Below are 21,092 nucleotides of genomic sequence, written 5' to 3' on the forward strand. Positions count from 1 at the left end.
TTTGAGCAGGTAAACCACGTGCCTGGTCAAGAGGACTGTTTCAAAGGTTTAGTAAATCGAGGAATACATCAGTTCTCTCTCTTATAGACTTTTCCATTAAGTGCTTTGTACTGCAGATTGTGCTTCAACCAGACTATTAACTTGCAGGTACTCTGGACTACTGGTCACATGAATAAAATCCCAAGATGCAACAAATTCTTAAAAACATTGATTAGTGAAATGTGCACCATTATCTGAAATGACTTTATGTGGGCTTACGTGGACTAAGAAGCATCTCTTTAGTTTCGTAATTACTGTGTTAGACATCAAATCATGGAATAAGTTGACTTCAAACCATCAGGAGTATGAATCAGCTAGTACCAGGTAATGTTGATCACTCCATTCAAAAATATCTGCTGCTACTGTTGACCATGGTAAATCAGGGATTGGATGTAGGTGAAGAGGTTCTTTTGCTGATGTGGTTTGTTACTGCTGCAAACTGAACATGAGAATGTCTCTCTTTTAATATCTTTAGATATTGAGGGCCAGAATACAATGATTCTTGCCCTACTTTTAGTTGACTCAGTTCCTGGGTGGCCTCTGTGCAGAATTTTTATATAGTTCTTTTGCACTGACATAGGGACTACCACTTTTGGGCCTTTCATAATGATGCCATCATCTATCATGAACTCATCCCTGAATGGGAAATACTGCTGAATTTCAGGTGGAAAACTTATTTAGCATGTTGGCCAGCCTTCATTGATAATATTACTCAATTTTTGTAGAAGTGGGTCTATAGCGGTGTGGTTTCTTAACTCATCAAGCCATGACAATGAAATGTGCCTGACTTCCATGGCTTCAAAATCAGCTGTTTCATTTTCGTGTTGTTCTGTTGTCTTTCTCGGTACATGTGACAAGGCATTGGCAAGATACATGTGTTTACCTTTGTTGTAGACTATGCTAAAGCTGCATTTTTGTAACCTTAACATCATGCATTGCAATCTTGCTGGGGCCATATGTATCAGCTTGTTAAAATCATTACTAGTGGCTGGTGATCTTTTTCAATTTGAATAGGCTTTCTGTATATATAGTCATCAAATACTGAGCATGCAAATAAAACCACAAGAAGTTATTTTTCTATTTGTGCATAGTGCATCTCTGTTTGAGTAAGGGTACAGGATGCATATGCAACTGGAATGCCCTCCTGAAGACATGTTGGACCAAGTCCATACTGACAGGCATGACAGGTAAGTGTCACAGGCTTATGGATCACACACCGATATCCTACCTAGGGTGTATGAAGGTGAGGCAGTGTATATAGTCTACCCCACCTAAAAACTATCCAAGAACACACCGATATCCTACCTAGAGTGTACCCTAGCACTCAAAATGTCCTACAACTATTTATCTCTGAACCCCTTTGTGCAAATATTGTAAATAGATTCACAGTTTAAAATGAATGCATGCAAAATGTCTTCTTAACTCTCTTCTCTATGTGCATATATAATGTATTTTCCCAAATTACTCTATAAGAATAGCTTTATAATTGTATAATCCTTTAGAAAAACCTTAGTGAATTTGTTTTTGACTATTTGTAATAATGAATTTGTGTAAACTGGTCTCCTCAATGTATCATTTATATTTTTCATATTTTAGTAATTTGTATTTTTGGAGCTTTTCTCCCTGGGCCTCTACTGAAAACGGATCCTCGGGGCCCAGTGGACCTCCCCGGTAATCAAACTGGAAATAAATAAATAAATAATAAATAAATAAATAATATTTCAGTTTGGGTGGATAGGCCATTTTTTTAAAACTATCAAATGCCTCTTGGTGCTGTCCAAACCAAAACCATTTTATATCTTTACGTTAGCTCACGCAATGGTGCAGAAAGCTCACTAAGGTTTGGGATGAATTTTCCCAAATAATTAATAATGCCCAGCAAACACTGTAAGGTAACTTTCTCTAAAACTGGCATTTCACTGATTGCTGTTATCTTTGACGGATCTGGCTGTAGCCCAGAACTCATCAACAGGTGACCAACAAAGGTGACTTCTTTCAATTTAAATTTACATTTTAAAGAATTATGTTGGGTGTACAATAAACCGCTGATAACTTACAATCACTTGTACACTCTTCATTCAACATGGTGTCAGAAGTGGGTTGGTCACTAAGTCTCATGCAAGTGTAAATGAGAAAACTAAACTGCAAAAGGAACTTATATTTACATTAATGGCATAACAGACAGATTTCATAGACCACTGGCATTTGACAGCAATGTTGCAGAGAAATGGTATGTGTTTGCACAATAATATGACAGTTTCATTCCAGCTGCACATTTAGATAAAGGTGCATGCACACAAGCATTTATACTTCTCAATTTGGCAGGTTCGGAGGCTATCAAGCAAGAACGTTCATTTGTATTTGCACCTGTTGGTTATGCAGGAAAGGGTGAAGACTGCCGGGTTATTGTTCAAGCTGAAACATGCAAGGATCCAGAGTGTTTAAAACATACATTTTGAGAACTGTGGAATCCCCAGATGAATATAATGATGGAGAGACATAAATTCAATACAAGAAATCAAAAGCCTAGTGAAACTATGGAAACATATGTTACTGACTTGAGAAATAAAGCAAAGACATGCAGATTTGGGGATTTACAACACGATTTAATAAAAGACCATCTTTTGCGTGGCATTAATAATTCTACTATGTGATAGTGAGTTAACATTCAGCAAGGCTATTGAAATTTACCAGATACATGAACTCACAGAAAAACATACAAGTTTGCTTGCTGTATCTGCCGCTGCAAATGTCGACAACGTGCAACAAAAAACTAAGACAATATGACCTCATAAGTATAAACTGAAGAGCTATGCCACACCATCTCCCATTGTTAAATGTTGCAATTGTGGAGGTAGTCACAAACCTAAATGAGAAAATTGCACAAACCTGAACGAGAAAAGTGCTTACCCTATGGTGAGCAGTGTCAAAAAGGCAAAAATAGAGTAATTTCAGAAAATTCTGCAAATCAATACAGACTCATAATACATTTTATCCAAAGCAGACAGTGGATCAAATTGAGACTGTAGCAGACCCTGACAATAGTGATGAAACCTTTTATGGTGATTGTCTTTCTGTGGTCAGTGACAATGTGGATTTCTACTTGTCAGCAAAGAGTGAAATATTTTGCACTGTACAAATTAATGAAAAAACAGTAGACCTTAAAGTAGACACTGGATCCAAATGTAATGTCATGTTGGCAAAAGCTTATACAAAAGTAAAAGTTGCAGAGAACCTTGATTCAAAAAGGAGCATTCAGCACATGGTAATTGCTTACAGTGGCGAAGAAATTCACACAGAAGGCACTGTAGTCCTTTCTTGCCATTCTGCAGGTAACAGCTATGATTTATGATTTTGTGTAATCCGAAGAGATGTACAGTCATTACTAGGCCTAGAAGACAGCCTGAGAATGGGGTTAATTTCGCTTAATAAAGAAGTTCACCATCTACATACAAACGAAAATGATAGTTTTTCACAACATATCTTTAAAGAATATGCTGACAGCTTCAAAGATGAACTTGGTAAGCTTCCAGTTACATATTCCATGAAACTAAACCATGAAATAAACCCAGTTGTTTGTCCTGCCTATAAACTCCCAGAAGCAGTGCAAAGTAAATTAAAAGCAGAATTAGACAGAATGGTGAACATAGCCCACAAGAAATGCTCAGATGACATTCAGATATGCGTTGATCCTGGAGACCTGCATAAAGCTCTTAAACATCCTCATCATCCAATGCACACAGTAGAAGGGGTAGCAGCACTAATGTCAAATTCAACTGTTTTCTCAGTTTTAGATGCCAAGAACTCCTTTTAGCAAATTTTGCTGGATCACAGATCTTATTTATTAATGACATTCGGCACACTATTTGGGAGATACAAGTTTTTAAGGATGCCTTTCAGGATAATTTCTGCCAGTGAGGTATTCCAACATGCCATGGAACAGATATTTGCAGGATATCCTTCTGCCATCATAGTGGGCAAGTGATTGCAAGTTATCAGTGGTTTATTGTTCACCCAACATAACTCCATCTGCATGCACATTCAGAACTTGCATAATACCCAGACTTACTTAATAGCATCCTCCCACATTCTTTCTAACTATGGTGGCTATCAAGATACAAAACAACAGAACATAGTCACTGTTCTACATCATACACCTGTCAAACTACATGAAAATTCTAAGGAGGGTGATCAATAAGTGAATATGCAGAGTGGTAGAAAGTAATGTGGGAAATGAGCACTTCAAATTCAGATCAGGATGCAGCACAACTGACTCAATGTTTGCAGTGAGGCAGATAGCTGAGAAGAAGCTACAGATGAGGAAAGAGTCCAAATGGGCATTCCTAGACTTGGAGAAAGCATATGACAAGCCCCCAAGAAAGCTGATTTGGGAAGTCTTGCAATTGTTTTAAGTTCGAGAAACATTAGTAGAATTAGTACAGGCTATGTACAAGGACCCAAATACACAAATATAAACAGTGTTTGGACTCACAAAGAGGTTGCCAGTGGTAGTAGGTGTGCATCAGAGTTCAGCTCTGAGCCATTGCTGTTCATACTAGTGATGGACTACATTAGCAAACAGGCTGGAGGGGACAGATCAACAAAGTTGTTGCAGGCAGACAATGTGACACTACAGGCAGATTCTGAGCAACAGCTTCAGGAAAGGATAGGGGATGGAATGCAAAAAGAAGGCACACAGCATGACACTGGGTACAGATACGACTGGCAGCAAATGGGGGAAATTAGAAGAAGTTAAGAATTGAGATAGAAGATAAAATAGTAGAACAGGTTAACAGCTTCAAGTAGGGTGGTTGAGGAGAAGGAAGTTTGAATGAGGTGGTCAAAGCTAGAATTAGAGGTGCTACAGCCAGCTGGTAAAGAGCATCAGGTGTAGAGTATAACAGAAGAATGCCAAAGAAGCTGAAAAGTAAAGTGAAAAAAAACATGGTGCAACCAGAATTACTGTATGGTACAGAAATCTAGGCAGCAAATACAGAGCAGTTAAGGAAGCTAGAGGTGACAGAGATGAAGTGCCTGAGATGGGTGGTAGGATGCACACTGTAGTACAGATGAAGAAATGAGGATATTAGAGCAGAAGCTCAAGTAGCTATGATTGAAGAGATGGTCAAAGAGAAGAGAATGTGGTGGTTTGAGCACAAGTGCATGAAAGCAGAAGATAATCTAGGGAAGAAAATTTTTAACAGACAAGAAGTAGGCAGGAGGAAATGAGGGCATCCAGCAAGGAGATGGATGGATTGTGTAAGAAAAGACCTGCAAAAGTCAGGCATGACTGTCAAAGAAGATAGGAGAGAGGTAGTGAATCAAGAGAGATAGTGACAGTTGATGCGACACCCCAACCCCATGTAGAAAATGGGAAAAAGGGGGCTGATGATGATAATGTGAAATGTGTCAAGCTACATATATGGTACACCTCTGTGAAAAGCCAGAAGTTTATTTGTGTTCTGCTGGAGTTCGTTAGGGAGCACCCATGCTGATGTCAGGCTATATATACAAAAGCAGCTATATTCACTTCCTCTTCATTCATTTTGGTTCATTTCCTAAATAATCATTGACTAATCCAACAACTGGTCACTCACCAATCTTGGACCAAATATTCACTGACCACTAATCACTCAGTGATCAGCCATTAAATGATCACTAACCAGAGAATCACAATCCATTCATTAGTCAGAGACCAGTCACAAGTCACTGACCACTCAATCAACAATCATAGTCCAGTCACTCATGAGTCACTGACAAGTCACAGATGATCGAGTCAACAGTCATTAACCAGTTGCAAGCCACTAACCTATAAACTTTGGACTCCTTAGAATAGCCATTATTCAGCCCCATTATCGATATTCTTTATTTTTCTTCCTTATGTATTGTGGTGTCTTGAAATCTCCACAAGACACAGGTTAGGGATTTTTTTTCTGAAAATAGCATGTACTTTCCAGCTTTTATTACTTTAATTTTACTGCATAAATCATGTGTTACAAATCTGTGACTTTCACAGTACACATAAGCACTGCATTTGTAAATTAAATCATATCTTTACTGAAATAAATGTACCACATAAATATGCAAGTCTTATAACTCTTTGAAATGCTGTCAGATGTATACCAATTTACAAACTTAAATGACAGAGCTAAAATAGCTCACTAAAGTTCAAAAACTCACATTTCTCCTCAGTCTCGTGTATACTGAATGAACAGATCTCCCTTGTCTGTGTCTCTGGCCTTACTTCAGGCTTTGTAGCCTCTCTGATACTCCAGCCCCGTACCGGGCTGAGTCTTCCCTCTCTTAAATTTATGAAATTCTTCTGTTGGGCAGGTCCTTGTATGGGTACCAGGCTCCCACCTACATAACTTTCTTGGATGAGCCCTTACCTGGGTATCAGGCTCCTGCATGTATATCTCCTGTGGATATAGCTCTCAAATGTCCAGATTTTGCCTCATATTTTTGGTCTGCTCCACATAAAATTTGTCATTTTCTGGCAAATAACTGAGGATTGAAGTTACTAAATTATGACATGCATTTGAGTTTCAGATTTCATATCTTTCAGAAAATGCATGCTAACACAAACCCTGTCATTCTATCAACTTTCTAAGTTTATAGAAGTAATATACAAAATCTGCACCTAGTTTTGGGCCTTTGACCCCCCCCCATTATTTAAGGCTTTTGTCCAGATTTCTTGTACTAACAGATTGAGAGATATGCCAGTGCACTAGGCCCCTGCCTGCATTTTTACGTAATTTTCTACAGTAAGAAGTAAACATTTATGATGTTTCCAGTTTCCATTCTCTTTATATGAGAAGTACCTCTCCTCCTTGTATTACTTTGGGTTCACCAACAGCCATCTTATTACATGACATACCTCTGATTTCTTTGACTTCATCTATGGACCATTTAATTGAATGACAGGTCTTCCAGCTCTACTGTATCGTATACCCCCCCCCCAGCTAAGCTCAAATCTAGGGCAATGAATTACTCCACTAGCCTACCAACTTCCAGTATGGCTGAAGAATTGATTTGCCACTGTCATTTGTGCACTTTCATGTCACTGTCTTCTAGAGCCACTCTGAGATATGAACCCTGTAGTTATATGGCCCTATGCCTTCCATCTAATTACACTCTATTTCCTAGTGAACATTTTTCTGAAAGAAGGTGCTGCTGTGCTGTACTGGAACTGAAACCAAAGTCTTCTTAAGTCACAAAGTCTTGCTGGCTGTACTGAAACTGCTGAATGAAAGTCTGGTTAACACAGAGTTTTGCATAACTGTATTTGTAGTTTGTTTAAACAGAGAGCCTTGCAACCTGCACTAATAAGAAAATATACCTTGCAGCACAATATTATTTTGCTGTAAGCACAGTTACTAATAAAGAACGACACATACTCTTCTGTCAGTTTGTAGCATAAATGTTGCAAGACTTTACTCTTGATTAGTATGGAAGATTATAACTGCTTCTCCAATATAATACCTCGGAACAAGTGTGTTCCTGCCAAATACCTCTAACATAGCTGAATTTTAACAGTCTACTTATACTGTTCTTCTCATGCACTTAAAATCCTGTTTTTCTCTTGGTATCTTTTTTGGACTTTATAGGAAACATCTGTTCTACTGATGCTTTTCGTTTTAGACTTTTTTTATAAACTGTTTTGTGATAGACTTTCCTGTTGTCCTTCTGTGAAACCATTTAAGCACTTTTGCTGATGTAAGAATGCACATAATCAGGAATTGTTTTTCTGCTGATTTTACAAAAAGCCATGTCCGTTAACAGAAGTCTGAAAGGAAACATCTGTAAGAATACGTCAAACTGTTCTGCTGCTGATATTGAAAAACATATTTTTTGAGGAAAAGCCATGTCCATTTATCTGTTCTGATACTGTGGTAGAACATGTTTTCTGAGAAAACAGCTTTGTAAAAGAGCACATATTGCTGAGTTTCTAAAAAGCATGTCTATTAATAGATACAGTCAGAGCTATGTCACAGTAGAGTATGGATGCTCATTACATATTGGTAAGCTCTATTTCTACATTTAAGCAAGCTTTATTGCATGCCTCATTTATTTTGCATTTTATAGCAGAATTGATTTTAACCTGTATTTATTCTTTAACACACTTAACATTTCCCCCTTTTTATTTTAAACCAGGGAGACAAATTTGTCATTGTTTGATAATACATTTTTATTATGACAATTGACAACAGTAAATTGTTGATTAACTGTTGTTAAGCAAACTTTAAAACATGTAAGCAATATGCAAGCAAGCACTACAATAAAAATAATAGCAATTAAAAATATATTTTTTCTTGTCCACCCTGTAAATAGATTACTAAACCACTCACTCCAATTGTCATTCCAGTTTTTTCTAATATGTTGTGGCACTTGCTCAATGATCTCTAAATGCACTTTTAGAGACTCTGTTTTATCTAGAATAAATGTACAACATTGTTCTCCTATTAAGGCACATGTACCCCCTTGGGATGCTAGTATGTAATCAAATGCCATTTGATTTTGTAAAGCCATAGTTCGTATGGCTGTCATTTTGACAGTAATGTCTGAAATTGCACTGAAAGTGGTATTTTCCAATACTTCAACCAGTTTAGTTTTCTTAACTCCCAAATGGCTTTTTCTGCTCCATACCATGGGAATATACCTGCTACAGAAATTACATAATCTCCTAGATCCATATCTTTTAATTTTAAATAATCAAGATTTTGGTGGTAAATACGTTATGTAGCTAAGGTCTTTACTGAATTTTCTGGATTTTCAATTACAGGTACTATGTCTCTTTTCCTTTTTGCATTTCTAATACTTCCCTTTGGTAACTCTTTTATATGATACATTGCTGGTACTACTAGCCCCATATAGCAGGTGCCATCCCATCCCTTTGGTAACCATTTATAAGCATATTTACCACAAATGTAATATGACCCATCTAGCAGGGCAATACTGCTATTTACTAGACTGTCATTTACCTGTCCCATAGTAGGAGTTTTATCATGTACAACCATAATTTTTTTATCTGCTTTACTTCACCAGCATGTAATGTTGGTTTTTACACTCATTTTTATCGTTTTGTGAAAAATTAAATACAGCTGTGTCACTTAATATTAACTGACCCTTAGCTGGTATTAGAATAGGAAAACCATGAAAAAATACCCCATGTACTGGTATGTGGTTATGGAAGTTTATCATTTCAATTGTTTGAATACAATTACAATTACAATTACCCACTGTAATGGTTCAATTTTGTTGAGAACGTGATTCCCTGTACTATAGCATATAACTGTACTGTTGCTTTATGTAACTGTACATTTATAACTTGGTCTCCTGTCTTATTTATCAATACCCTCCAACTACTGACAGAAGTTAGTGGAACTGGCACAAGAGGCATAACCCGTTATTTTAGGTATTAAACTACATACCCAGCAATTAGAAACATTCATACTTTTTGCATACCAACACTGTCTTGCCAAAAAAGTGTTAAAAGATGGTGACCAATCTTGCTCATTTTTCCACATTTCTTTACTCTCTCTCTCTCTTTGTCAAGTAACTTTACAGTTTGATTAACAGGTTGCAAGTACAATTTAATACTAAGTAATATAATAATAGTTAGTATGACAGCTATTATCAATTAAAAAAAACATCATTTAAATAGAAATTTCATTGCTGAATCATTTTGCCTTTGGTCATCCGAAACTGGATTTCCAAAAGGATGCATTTTAAACCATGTCAATTTCATTATATTTTTCTCAGTGGGAAACTTACAAGAGAATACACTTAATCAGATTTACAATGCTCACTAATTTTAATAACTCTTAACTGATCTTTATGTACCAAGATTGCTTTGTTTTTCTTTTTTCCTTTGATTTTATGCACTAATGGTCCAATTTGTTCCACTATTTCAAAAGAGCCTTGCCAGTTGCTCTCTCATGGACCTTCCATTTGGAATGTTTTTACAAATACTTTTGTTCTGCAGGGAAGGTTTCCTTCATGCAGGAAAATTGGCTCCTTTCTCCACAGGTGGAACGCGTGCTCGCTTGCATTGTAATCACATATTTCTGTAAGCCTTTTTAACCATTGCTGATGCTTACTGATTTCTAACATAGGCCTCTCATTAGATATATCCGGATCAAATGGTAGTTGTATAGGCATTTTATGACCTGTCATTATTCCATATGGTGAAATACCTGTTTTGCTATTTGGTGTTGCTCGGATACCCATTAAAATGCCAGGCAAATGCTATACCCAAGTACTGCCTTTTTCCAAGCATGCCTTTTTTAGACGTTCTTTTAACGTCTGATTCATGCACTCTACTATGCCATTGAATTGTGGATGGTATGTTACATGAAATCTTTGGTGTATGCCCAATAAATTACACATTGTGGACCATTATCTGATTCTATGACACATGGCCACCCCCAGTGACAGAAAATATTTTTCCATAAGGCTTCTGCTGTTGCCTTTTCTGTCATGGTTTTGGTAGGTGCTGTCATGGTTTTGGTAGGAATTGCTTCTACCCATTTTGAAAAGACATCCACTACTACTAGTAGGTATCTGTAACCTCCCTTTCTTGTTGGCAAAGGACCTGCATAATCTATCTGAACTGCATACCATGACCCATCTGTTGGCTGTACCCAATGTAAATGAGGCTTTTTGCTTTTAGCATTTACCTGCAAACAGATTAGACATTCTTCTACAATCAGCCTACAGACCTTTTTTAAATTTAGGTTCCAATATTTTTCTTTTACAACCGCCCATAGCTTATCAGTCCCAGTATTTGGTGATTTAAGTTGACCAACTGACGTGCTAACTGATATGGCACATATGGCAACTGTAACCCTTTTGTAGTGGGATATACATAATATTCCTTTGGTGGTACTCCTGCAAACATGCATTGGTCTGTTTCTTCTTTTAAACCTTGCGTTCTTTGAATATTTGTGAGATCTTCCTTAATTGATTGTTGGTCTAGCTCTTTTAGGGTACTAACTTCTGTTTTTAAGGCACTAACTTCTGTATTAATGTACACATACCCTGAAATTTTTTCCCTACTTTGTGATGTTTGTTTTGCTAATGAGTCGGCTAATGCATTTAACCTGAAAGTTTCAGTTGTTGGTTTTTGGTGTGCTTTTACTTTTAAAATGCTGTACTGTCCTAATGTCCTTGTTGATTTGACATTGTTATGACTTTACGTATGTCTTTTAATACTTCGGCATGGCGTAATGGTTTGCCTACACTGTCTACAAATCCATGTTAACAGGGTTATAATACCTTAGCACATACAGTACTGCCTCCAATTCTGCTCTTTGAGCTGACATATGCCCTTGATTAGGTCAGGACAACCCATCTGTGGATTTTCTGGAACTACAGCAAATCCTTTCCAGTGTTTGCCCCAGTCCCAATACTGTGCTCCATCTATAAGACAGATGGTTTAAAGTGGTCAAAATCAGATGCCAGAAATTGCATGTCTGGTGACATTATTTTTCTATGCAGTTATGCTGTTTTCCTTCATATTCCATGTGATTTGACAAATAATTTTTGCCCCTGTCTGAATTGTGACAGTTTTAATTCCGAACAATGCCATCCATTTTGTAAAGACTGCCTGGCTAATACCATCTTTGATTTTGTTCATTTCAAAATTATCTACTAGAGCTTTTACTGTTTGGTGTGGTGTTTGCACTATAATACTGGAAAATACAGTCAAATACTCAGTTTGCTTGATACCCCAGTAAATGGCCAATAACTGCTGTATGCAAATATTAAGCTAAATGTATTAGCTTGTAGTGTTTTTTCATCTTGAACAAGAATGGGTTTTGAAATTTGGACATATTTGCCAAACACAGTTTTCAAGCTTTGCTCATCTGCAGCATAAGGCAAACCACTAATGAACACTTTCTTTCTGTCATGATCTTTGAGAAAGATATCTTCCTGTTTGTCATCACTGGAAATTTCAACATCATTCCCTGCCTTTGTTTGACACATTAGCTCACCAGGGCTTTTTCCTGTTTCATAGATCAATGTAGAAGATGTTTATGACAACCGCTTGGACTTTCTTGCTTAGTTTTATTATCTGAAATTTCTTTCCTTGGAAACCTTGGTCTGCCTTTGGTACTTCATTCTATCTCTGCTTTTAATGCAATGCATTCTTTATTTCATTTTGCCTTTGCCTTTGTTTTACTGCATTCTTATTTCAATTTATGAATTTGTGCAGAGCTGATACAGCAGAGCTAAATTCCTGACTGTGTTGGATTCTATTACCATCTGATATATCAAACCAATAAGTACAATTTTTTGCAACTCGATTTGCACTGTACTGTATTTATATATTTGCTTTATTGTTTCTGTCCTTTGTCTGCACTGTTTTGTTTCTCAGGGTAGCCCAATAGCTAGTTTCAGGTGGGGATTGTTAAGCCAGCCCATCTTAGGTGTTTGTCACTGCCTGAGGTGTATTTTCTGTGTTGCACTTCTAGTACAGACTTCATTCTGTGAATTTGTGCAGAGCTGATATAGCAGAGCTAAATTCCTGTCTGTGTTGGATTCTGTTACCATCTGATATACCAAACCGATAAGTACACTTTTTTGCAACTCGATTTGCATTGTACCGTATTTATACATTCGCTTTACTGTTTCTGCCCTTTGCACTGTTTTGTTTCTCAGGATAGCTCAGTAGCAAGGGTGCCTGCAGGCAGGTGCAAGGGGGTGCACTTGCACCCCCCTGGAACCGGCTGGCAGGGAGATTAATTTTCTTTTAATTAAAAAAAAAAAAATATATATATATATATATATATATATATATATATATATATATATATATATATATATATATATATGCAACCTGTTTGCGTCTGTGCGACCGATGGTTTACGTCTTCATCTTCCCACACGGAATTTGAATTCCAGAAGAAGTATGGACTGTGGACGAATGTACAGGTGAAAGGTAGGTGTGTGCATGTGTGTGTTTAAGCTTTTAAGAAGTGTGTGTGTGTGTGTAAGAAATATTTAGGTAGGGGTGTGTGTATGTAAGAAGTAGGTAGGCAGGTGGGGGTGTGTATGCGTGTATGCAAGAAGTAGGTAGGTAAAGGTAGGTGTGTGTGTGTGTGTGTGTGTGTGTGTGTGTGTGTGTGTGTGTGTGTGTGTGTGTGTGTGTGTGTGTGTGTGTGTGTGTGTGTGTGTGTGTGTGTGTGTGTGTGTGTGTGTGTGTGTAAGTGGGAGGTAGGGGTGTGTTTATGTTTAAGTAAGAGTGAGGTATGAGTGTGTGTAAGGGAGGGTTCATACCTCGCAATTATCCAGATTGTTGCCTCATATTTTCGGTTTATTTCTCATAAAATTGTGTTTTTCTGGCAAATCATTGAGGACTGAAGTTAAAAAATAATGACAGACATTTCAGCTGTAGATTTCATATCCTTCAGAAAATGCATACTAATACAAAACTTGTTGTTCTATCCACTTTCTAAGGAGGTAGGGGGATGTATGTGTGTGTCATACCTCTGAACTGTAAAGATTTACACAAAATGTCCAGATTTTTGCCTTATATTTTTGGTCTTTTTCTCATAATGATGCTTTTTTTTTTTTGACAAACCAATGGGATGAGCTAAGGATTAAAGTTACTAAATAATAATATGAATTTGAGTTTCAGACTTCATATCCTTCAGGAAAATGCATTCTAACATAAATCCTGTTATTCTACCAACTTTCTAAATGCGTCCCTAGTTTTGGGCCTTTGCCCCCAACATTATAACAGGCTTTGTCCAGATTTCTTGTGCTAGGAGATTGAGAGGTATGGTGTGCGTGTATATATTTAAAAGAGGGAGGTAGCATACCTCTCAGCTGTCCAGGTTTTTGCAGAATGTCCAAATATTTGCCCCATATTCCTCCTAAAAAGGATTGAAGTTGCTAAATAATCACAGACATTTGAGTTTTAGACATTATATCCTTTAGAAAAATGCATACTAACACAAATTCTGTTATTCTAGTAATTTTCTAAGTTCATGAGAGCAATATTTGTAATCTGTCCCTATTTATTTTAGGCTTTGTCCAGATTTCTTGCACTAAGAGCAGTAGTGCAGTGATTGCATTGTTGCCTCACAGCAAGAGGTTCTCTGGTTTGATTTTTTGGCTGGGGTGCCTTCTGTGCAGAGTCTGCATGTCCTCTCTGTGTGGATTTCCTCCCATGTTACAAAGACATGAGTTTGGAGCATCTCTCCCCAGGCCTCTTCTCAAAATTGGCTTTGTTCCACATCAGACTTTTCCAGTAAATAAATTAAAAAGAGGTTGATGTATGAGGGAGAGTGAGGTACCCCAGCTAGCAGGTGGAATTTATTTTCAAGGAATTGTGAGCTTCAAGGGAAGAGAACTTTACTGCTGCTCATGCTAAGTCTGCTTAAAATGTGCAACTGTTTTGTTTAGCAAATGGTATCATTATTGTGGTATAGAACTTCAAAGGAGTATTAGTAGCACAGTAGGTAGCATACTTACATCTTGATGCAGAGGGCTGTAGGTTCTACTCCCACAGCATGTAGATTTGTATTTTAAGGGGGTGTGGTGCTGCAGTCCTGAGTATGTCCTCCTTTGGATGAGATGCCTAGTAACTATGAACCTGTTTTTCAGTTTGCTACCCATTCCCTATTTTAATATACCAGCGTACCCTTTCTTTAATGTAACATAGGCAATTTATTCTTCAAGGGCAGCAGGCACTGAATTTGCAGATGAAACACTGAAATATAAAGTTGTTTTCTAGCAACAACCTCTTCATTAGTTTCAGATCTCTTTAATGTGGAATTATTCAGATGATTTTTACTTCTGCAGAGATTGTGCATATTGACTGATACTGGTGGATTGTAATGACAGAAGTTTGAATGGCCTTTTATGCTTGAAATGTTCTGAATTGGGCAGTTTGTCATTAATGTCCATATGTTTTGCTTCATTGATTAATGGAAAATGTTCAAAACTATAACTTTAAAACACATGGGATATAATTCAGTTATATATCATAATGAATGCAATCAGGAAGGTGAATCAAAGGACTTTTGCATGGTCATAAAAATGTGTGCAAGGGGCCTATGATTTGAAAACAGCTCAAAGGTAAACTTAACTCATCACTGGCCATATGCATTTTCTTTGAATGTGGGTTTCAATGCTGTTTCAGTGAATGTGAGTTTCAAAGTTGGAGAAGTTTTAATGCTACGTCTGTTTTCATTGTAAGACTATTGCTTTGTTTAGCAAATGGCTATCAGTGTCTGTGCTATAAAATTTGAGATAAAAGTTGTAAATTAAATCCAAATATCTGTAATCATTGTAGAAGTAAAGCATAAAACAGTATGCACACTGAGAGTTTTGAACAGTGTTTATGGCAACTGAGGAGAAATAGCCAAGTAATGGGACACTGGAGTGGCTGCATGGGGGTGCTGAGTGGGGGGCTCTGGGTTTGCACCCCCCCTGCACAAAATCCTGTGGGCTCCCCTGCTCAGTAGCTAGTTTCAGGTTGAGGTTGCTGAACCAGCCCATTTTAGGGGTTAGCCATTGCCTGAGGTGTATTTTCTGTCTTGCACTTCTAGTACAGACTTTATTTCTGTGAATTTGCGCAGAGTTGATAAAGCAGAAGAAATTCCTGGCTGTGCTGGATTCTATTACCATCTGATATACCAAATTGATAAGCACACTTTTTTGCAACTCGATTTGTACTGTACTGTATTTATTTACTTGCTTTATTGTTTCTGTCCTTTGTTGTCTGTACTGTTTGTTTTTCTCGCCCTACCTCCCAAGTGTTGTAGTCTTAAACTTGGTGGCTTTGGAACTGCCCGCCCCTGCTGTACATCTGATTTTGGTCACTCCTCCTAGTCCAGTCTTATTTGATCACTCAACCGCATGCAGTGAGATTATTTGGGTAGGACTACCCCCTTGCTACTTTGACTTTGGACACTCCTCCCTGTCCTATCTCATCAACTCAGTGTACTGAGTAGAGAGAGAGAGCATTTGGGAAGGCCAACCCCCTTAGTTCCCTAATCTTCAACTATCTTCTCTTTCCTCCCCCTCCACTTAAAAAAAATACATTTTTATTCAGCTGCTTTTCCTGCATTGTGTTCTTCATGCTTTATTACCTTATTTTTGCTGTGTGCTCTTAAGTTTTCAAGTGCTTTTATTCTACTGCATTTATTACTGCTTACTAGTACCCTGATTAAATTTATCTGTTATTCTAAGCATCTTAGCTTTGGTTTTAGCAGTTGTGCTTCAGACTAGTTACTTTACATTTAAGAAGGTTTTTGTGGTCTACACTCTTGTGGACAAACTCTTATCAAAACCCTCTCTCCATAAGTCCGACCAAGCATTTGGAACACTGTCTGGACAATTCCCATCAATTTCTTCTGCCAGTCTGGTCAACATGGGCATACTGAGACAGTGTAGCAACTGCCTCATGTTTACTAACAACTCTCTTCTCCTACCACATAATTCTTCCACCCGCAAGAAATGCATGTACATCAGTAACCTGGAGCCAATGCTCTCTCGCACCACAGTCTGTACTCCTAACAAAGAGGAGATTGCTAGCACAAACACCACAACACTCACATCACATAGCCAAGCACAACACACACACACACACACACACACACACCTATGCAAACATCCTCAGCAGAGACCTCCAAAACACAGTCACAAACATTCCACACACACCAAACACGTCACACACAGCAAACAACACACCAGTATCTCACAAACAGAGCCCATAAGACAAAACAATAAACCATCACAGCCCACAAGACATAAAAATAAACCAAACATACTAGTCATTTGTGACTCATTTGTGAGACACACCGGTGTCGCCCTCAACAGGCTCAACAAGGAGAAGATCTCAGTCAGTTGTCTGTCTGGTGCCAGAATCCGCCACATCATGCATGCATTTAAGTCTCACCACAACAAGTACAAGTATGACTCTGTCATTGTCCATGTTGGTGTGAATGACTTGAAACGTACATCCCTGGACTACATGAAGAGAAACATGATTGAACTCTCAGAGTATGTGTTCCAGGCAGATATGACCCTAGTGCTAAACAGCATCCTACCTTCACCAATAATGATATCACAATACCAACAAAAAATAATTTACTTCAACAATTGGCTTAGTTTCTGGTGTCATTCCAAGGAGATTCAGTATCTGTCTGCCTGGGATGACATGGTTTACAGGCCTCGATGCTTTGTCAGAGATGGCCCTCACCTGTCACTACTGGGTTTCCAGATTCTTGCCAAGGCTCTCACCTCTCACATTCTGCCTTTTTTAGGCAAAGTCCCAAAGACAAACCTTCCAACATAAAAGATCTGTCAAAAAGCAAATTGAAGGTCATGCTGCTTAACGCTAGGAGCCTTAACCTGAAAATGGACTCAATGGAGAATCGCCTTGCACTGGAAGATGCCTATGTTTGTGAGGTCATGGAAACTTGGTTCAGGGCTGTGGAAAGCACCCCTGCCTTACCAGTCTATACCTCATTCCACACATTCCAACCCCAAAATGAGGTTGGGAAGACTAAGAGTGGTGGAGTCGCTATCTTTATTAAGGACAGGCATACCTCCAGACTGGTTTGCCAGCATGATGCACTGGAACTACTCCAGGTGCAACTGAGAGTTGGCAAGACACCCATCCAAGTTATAGGTAGCTATAGACCCCCCCTTCCATGACTCAAGACACCCACCCTGGATCTACTTGACTCTATCAAGGTACCCTCTAACACCCTGATCCTTGATAACTTCAACTACCCCACCATAGACTGGGTGAACTATTCTTGCACTAATGCACTCTCTCAATGATTCCTTGACTTCATCAATTCTAATGCACTAGACCGGCTTGCCTCATCCCCACAAGGGGAGATAACATTCTGGATTTGGTTCTTACCAATATGGGTGATCACTGCACCACTCCGATAGTATGTTCTTCCCTGGTGAGATCAGATCATCGGACTGTCTCATTTGAAGTTGCTATCCCACCTAACCCCCCCCCAGCCATAATCAAGCTACAAAACTTCTCAAAAGCTGACTACAACTTCCTAAGGAAGGGTATCTGTTGCTTCACACCACCGCCCCCCTCAGAGGATGCAGACAACTATGCTGAACAGTAAGCCAGTGCAGTATACAAGCACCTGTACAGCATGGACTCAACCCTCCTTGGCCTCACCAAGCAAATTAGATCACTAGTGAAAACCTCCAAGGCCAATTATGAATTGAACCTAGCCTCCAAAACAAAGAGAAACCATAAAGTCTTCTTCAGTTACATTAGGAACCTCTGTGGCAAAGCCCAGGTTTGTTCTGAATTAGTACTTAACATTATCACTTACACTGATCCTGTTGACTTAGCCAACCTGCTAGCAGATAGGTTCAGAGCAAACTTCACCCCCCTGTCCCCCTCAAAGGCCCTTTCGACATCCCCGATACTTGTCCCGCACCTCATATCTCCATAGATCAAGTGTTACAGGCTCTATCCAAGCCAAAGAACACAGGTTCCATGGGACCTGAATGGATCATAGGATGTATTCTGCACCATCTCCAGCAAGAACTGGCTTCGTCATTGAGTACCCTATTCAACCACAGCCTAAGTACAGGCTTCATTCCAGCAGAGTGGAGAACTGCCATTGTCATCCCCTTGCACAAAGGTAGTGCCATTACTGACCCTGGAAACTATCACTCCATTAGCTTGACAAGTCTGATCTGTAAAGCCACGGAGTGTATTATTACAGATCTCATAAACAAGGACATAGGCAATCTCCAAACACTTGACCCCACACAATTTGGATTTGTCAAGGGTAGATCTTGCCTGTCGAACCTGGTGGACTTCTTTGAGACTGTCACCAAGGCCCTTGATGAGGGAAAGTCAGTGCATACAACTTACCTTGACTTGGCCAAGGCCTTTGACACAATCCCCCATGCAGGCATGATCGAAAACCTAACACAACTTGGTGTAAATCCTTATCTCATCAGGTGGGTGGCTAACTGGCTCACTGACAGGATCCTCAAAGTCAAAACAGGCACCTCCACATCCATTAGCAGACCTGTCACTAGTGGAGTTCCCCAGGGATCTGTCCTGGGAAAATAAATGTTTGGCATCTATTTCTTAGAGGTGCAGGCAAAAACAAAAGGCCTGTGGCTGACCAAGTTTGCGGAAGACTGTAAGTTGGGTGCTGTCATTGACTCCCCAAATGATGGTAACATACTGCAAGAGGGTCTCACAGCAACTAATGACTGGTGCCAAAGTCACGGCCTCAAGCTAAATGCAAAAAAAGTATCATCGTACCATTCAGCAAAAACACGACCCATACTGATTACCACAACAATGGCAACCCCCTAAGTACACAACCTGTGGTGAGAGACCTGGGCACTCAGGTTGATAACAACCTCACATTTGACCATCATGTAGCGGCAGTGGTCAGAAAAGCCTTTTACTTGGTTCATCTCATAAGTAAAGGGATTGCATCTAGAAAAAAGGAGGTTATTACCTCTCTATACTCCTCCCTTATTAGACCAATAATTCAGTATAACGCCCCGTTTGGGATGTACCTCTCCAAACATCTGCACCAACTGGAAAGGCCACTGAAATACCTCATAAAGAGAATCCATGGCCTCCAACACCTGTTCTATGCAGACAGGCTGAAATCACTATTACTCTACTCAGTATCATACAGATTGCTCAGGAGTGATCTGTGTCTCTCCTACAAGGCAATGTTGGACCCTGCCCTACTAGAGATGCTTCATATCTGTAAGTCTAACTCCTCATGCACTACCTGCTCAAAAGGCCTGAATCTAATATGCGACATTAACAAAACCTGCTGGAGAGACAGGTTTGTCTCCCAGAGGCTGCCCCATCTCTGGAAAAGACTTCCCATACACATCAAACAGAGCACCTCGCTGACCCTCTTCAAGTGCAACCTTGATGAGTGGATGGAAAACCACAAATTTATCCCAGGGGTTCCACTTGTGTCCCTCACTGACAGGGGTGACAGGTGCTGACTGAGTTTTTTTTGGGGGGATAAACTCTTGGCTAGGCTTGTAAGGGCCCCAGGGCCATAAGCCTAGTAACCTTCTATGATTCTATGATCCTATGAAGTAACTCTCCTATAGTGTTCTTAGCAGATTTACTCCTCAGTTCATTTTTAAAAGACTTGTACTTTGTAGGAGATCCACTCCTTAGAGAATTCTTTGTATTGTTAGATCCTTTCACTTGCATTAACAATGCTTTGTTTTTAATTTGAGATATAATGTTCTTTAATGTTTTGAACTTTGCAACAGGGTTCTCCACTGAACTTTTGCTGCTGCTTTTTTTCTAGCAGGCTTCCATTTCATTTTTAAACTGTGTTATGAGTCCCTCGTATTACTTGTTTACTTTCCTATCAACTTCCCTTCCACATCATGCATTTCTTTAACTATATCAAGGCATGTGCTTCTCACACAGCCACTACTTTTGCTGTCTGCTCCCTCTACGTACCACAAACCTTGCTATTTTAGACTCTCTATCAAGCTCTAATAAAATTCTTGCACTTCCTTTGTTAACTGAAGCTAATCCGTCTTTTGAGCCGCAGTCTTTTCTAAACTCACAACCTCGTGTCGTATCCTCACTCCACAGCAAAGCATCATTTTGTTAGGCCACCTGTTGTTTTAAATTCACTCTTATAACTCTGAAAACCTGGCGGATTCCAAGATGGCTGCCGACTAGACTAGTCCCTATTCTTTGAGCTCCTCACAGATCTGTAACATCTTTATTTTTTTTACAGCTTTGTAACAATCTTTTTCCTCAGTTTTTTTCATAAAAAGATTTTACAAATCTTTTTCCATACATTTGGAATATTTTTATCTTCGGAAATCTTACTTTGAGATATATTTTACCTCAGAACAGTTTGTGGTGTTATCTGATTTGGTCACCTGCTGCTTCAGAATCTTCCTGGAACCTGACATTCTGTCATCAGCATCTTATCTCTGGGCATGGCTACTAAATTTGACTCCATGGAGACCCAGCCTACAAAGGCCAAATTTTCTTCAGTGCTCTCACCTGAAAAAGATACCAGTTCAAAAAGA

This window comes from Protopterus annectens, chromosome 11.part0, assembly GCF_019279795.1.
Source record: "Protopterus annectens isolate FY-2018-M chromosome 11.part0, PAN1.0, whole genome shotgun sequence".
In the NCBI taxonomy this organism is placed as follows: domain Eukaryota; kingdom Metazoa; phylum Chordata; order Ceratodontiformes; family Protopteridae; genus Protopterus; species Protopterus annectens.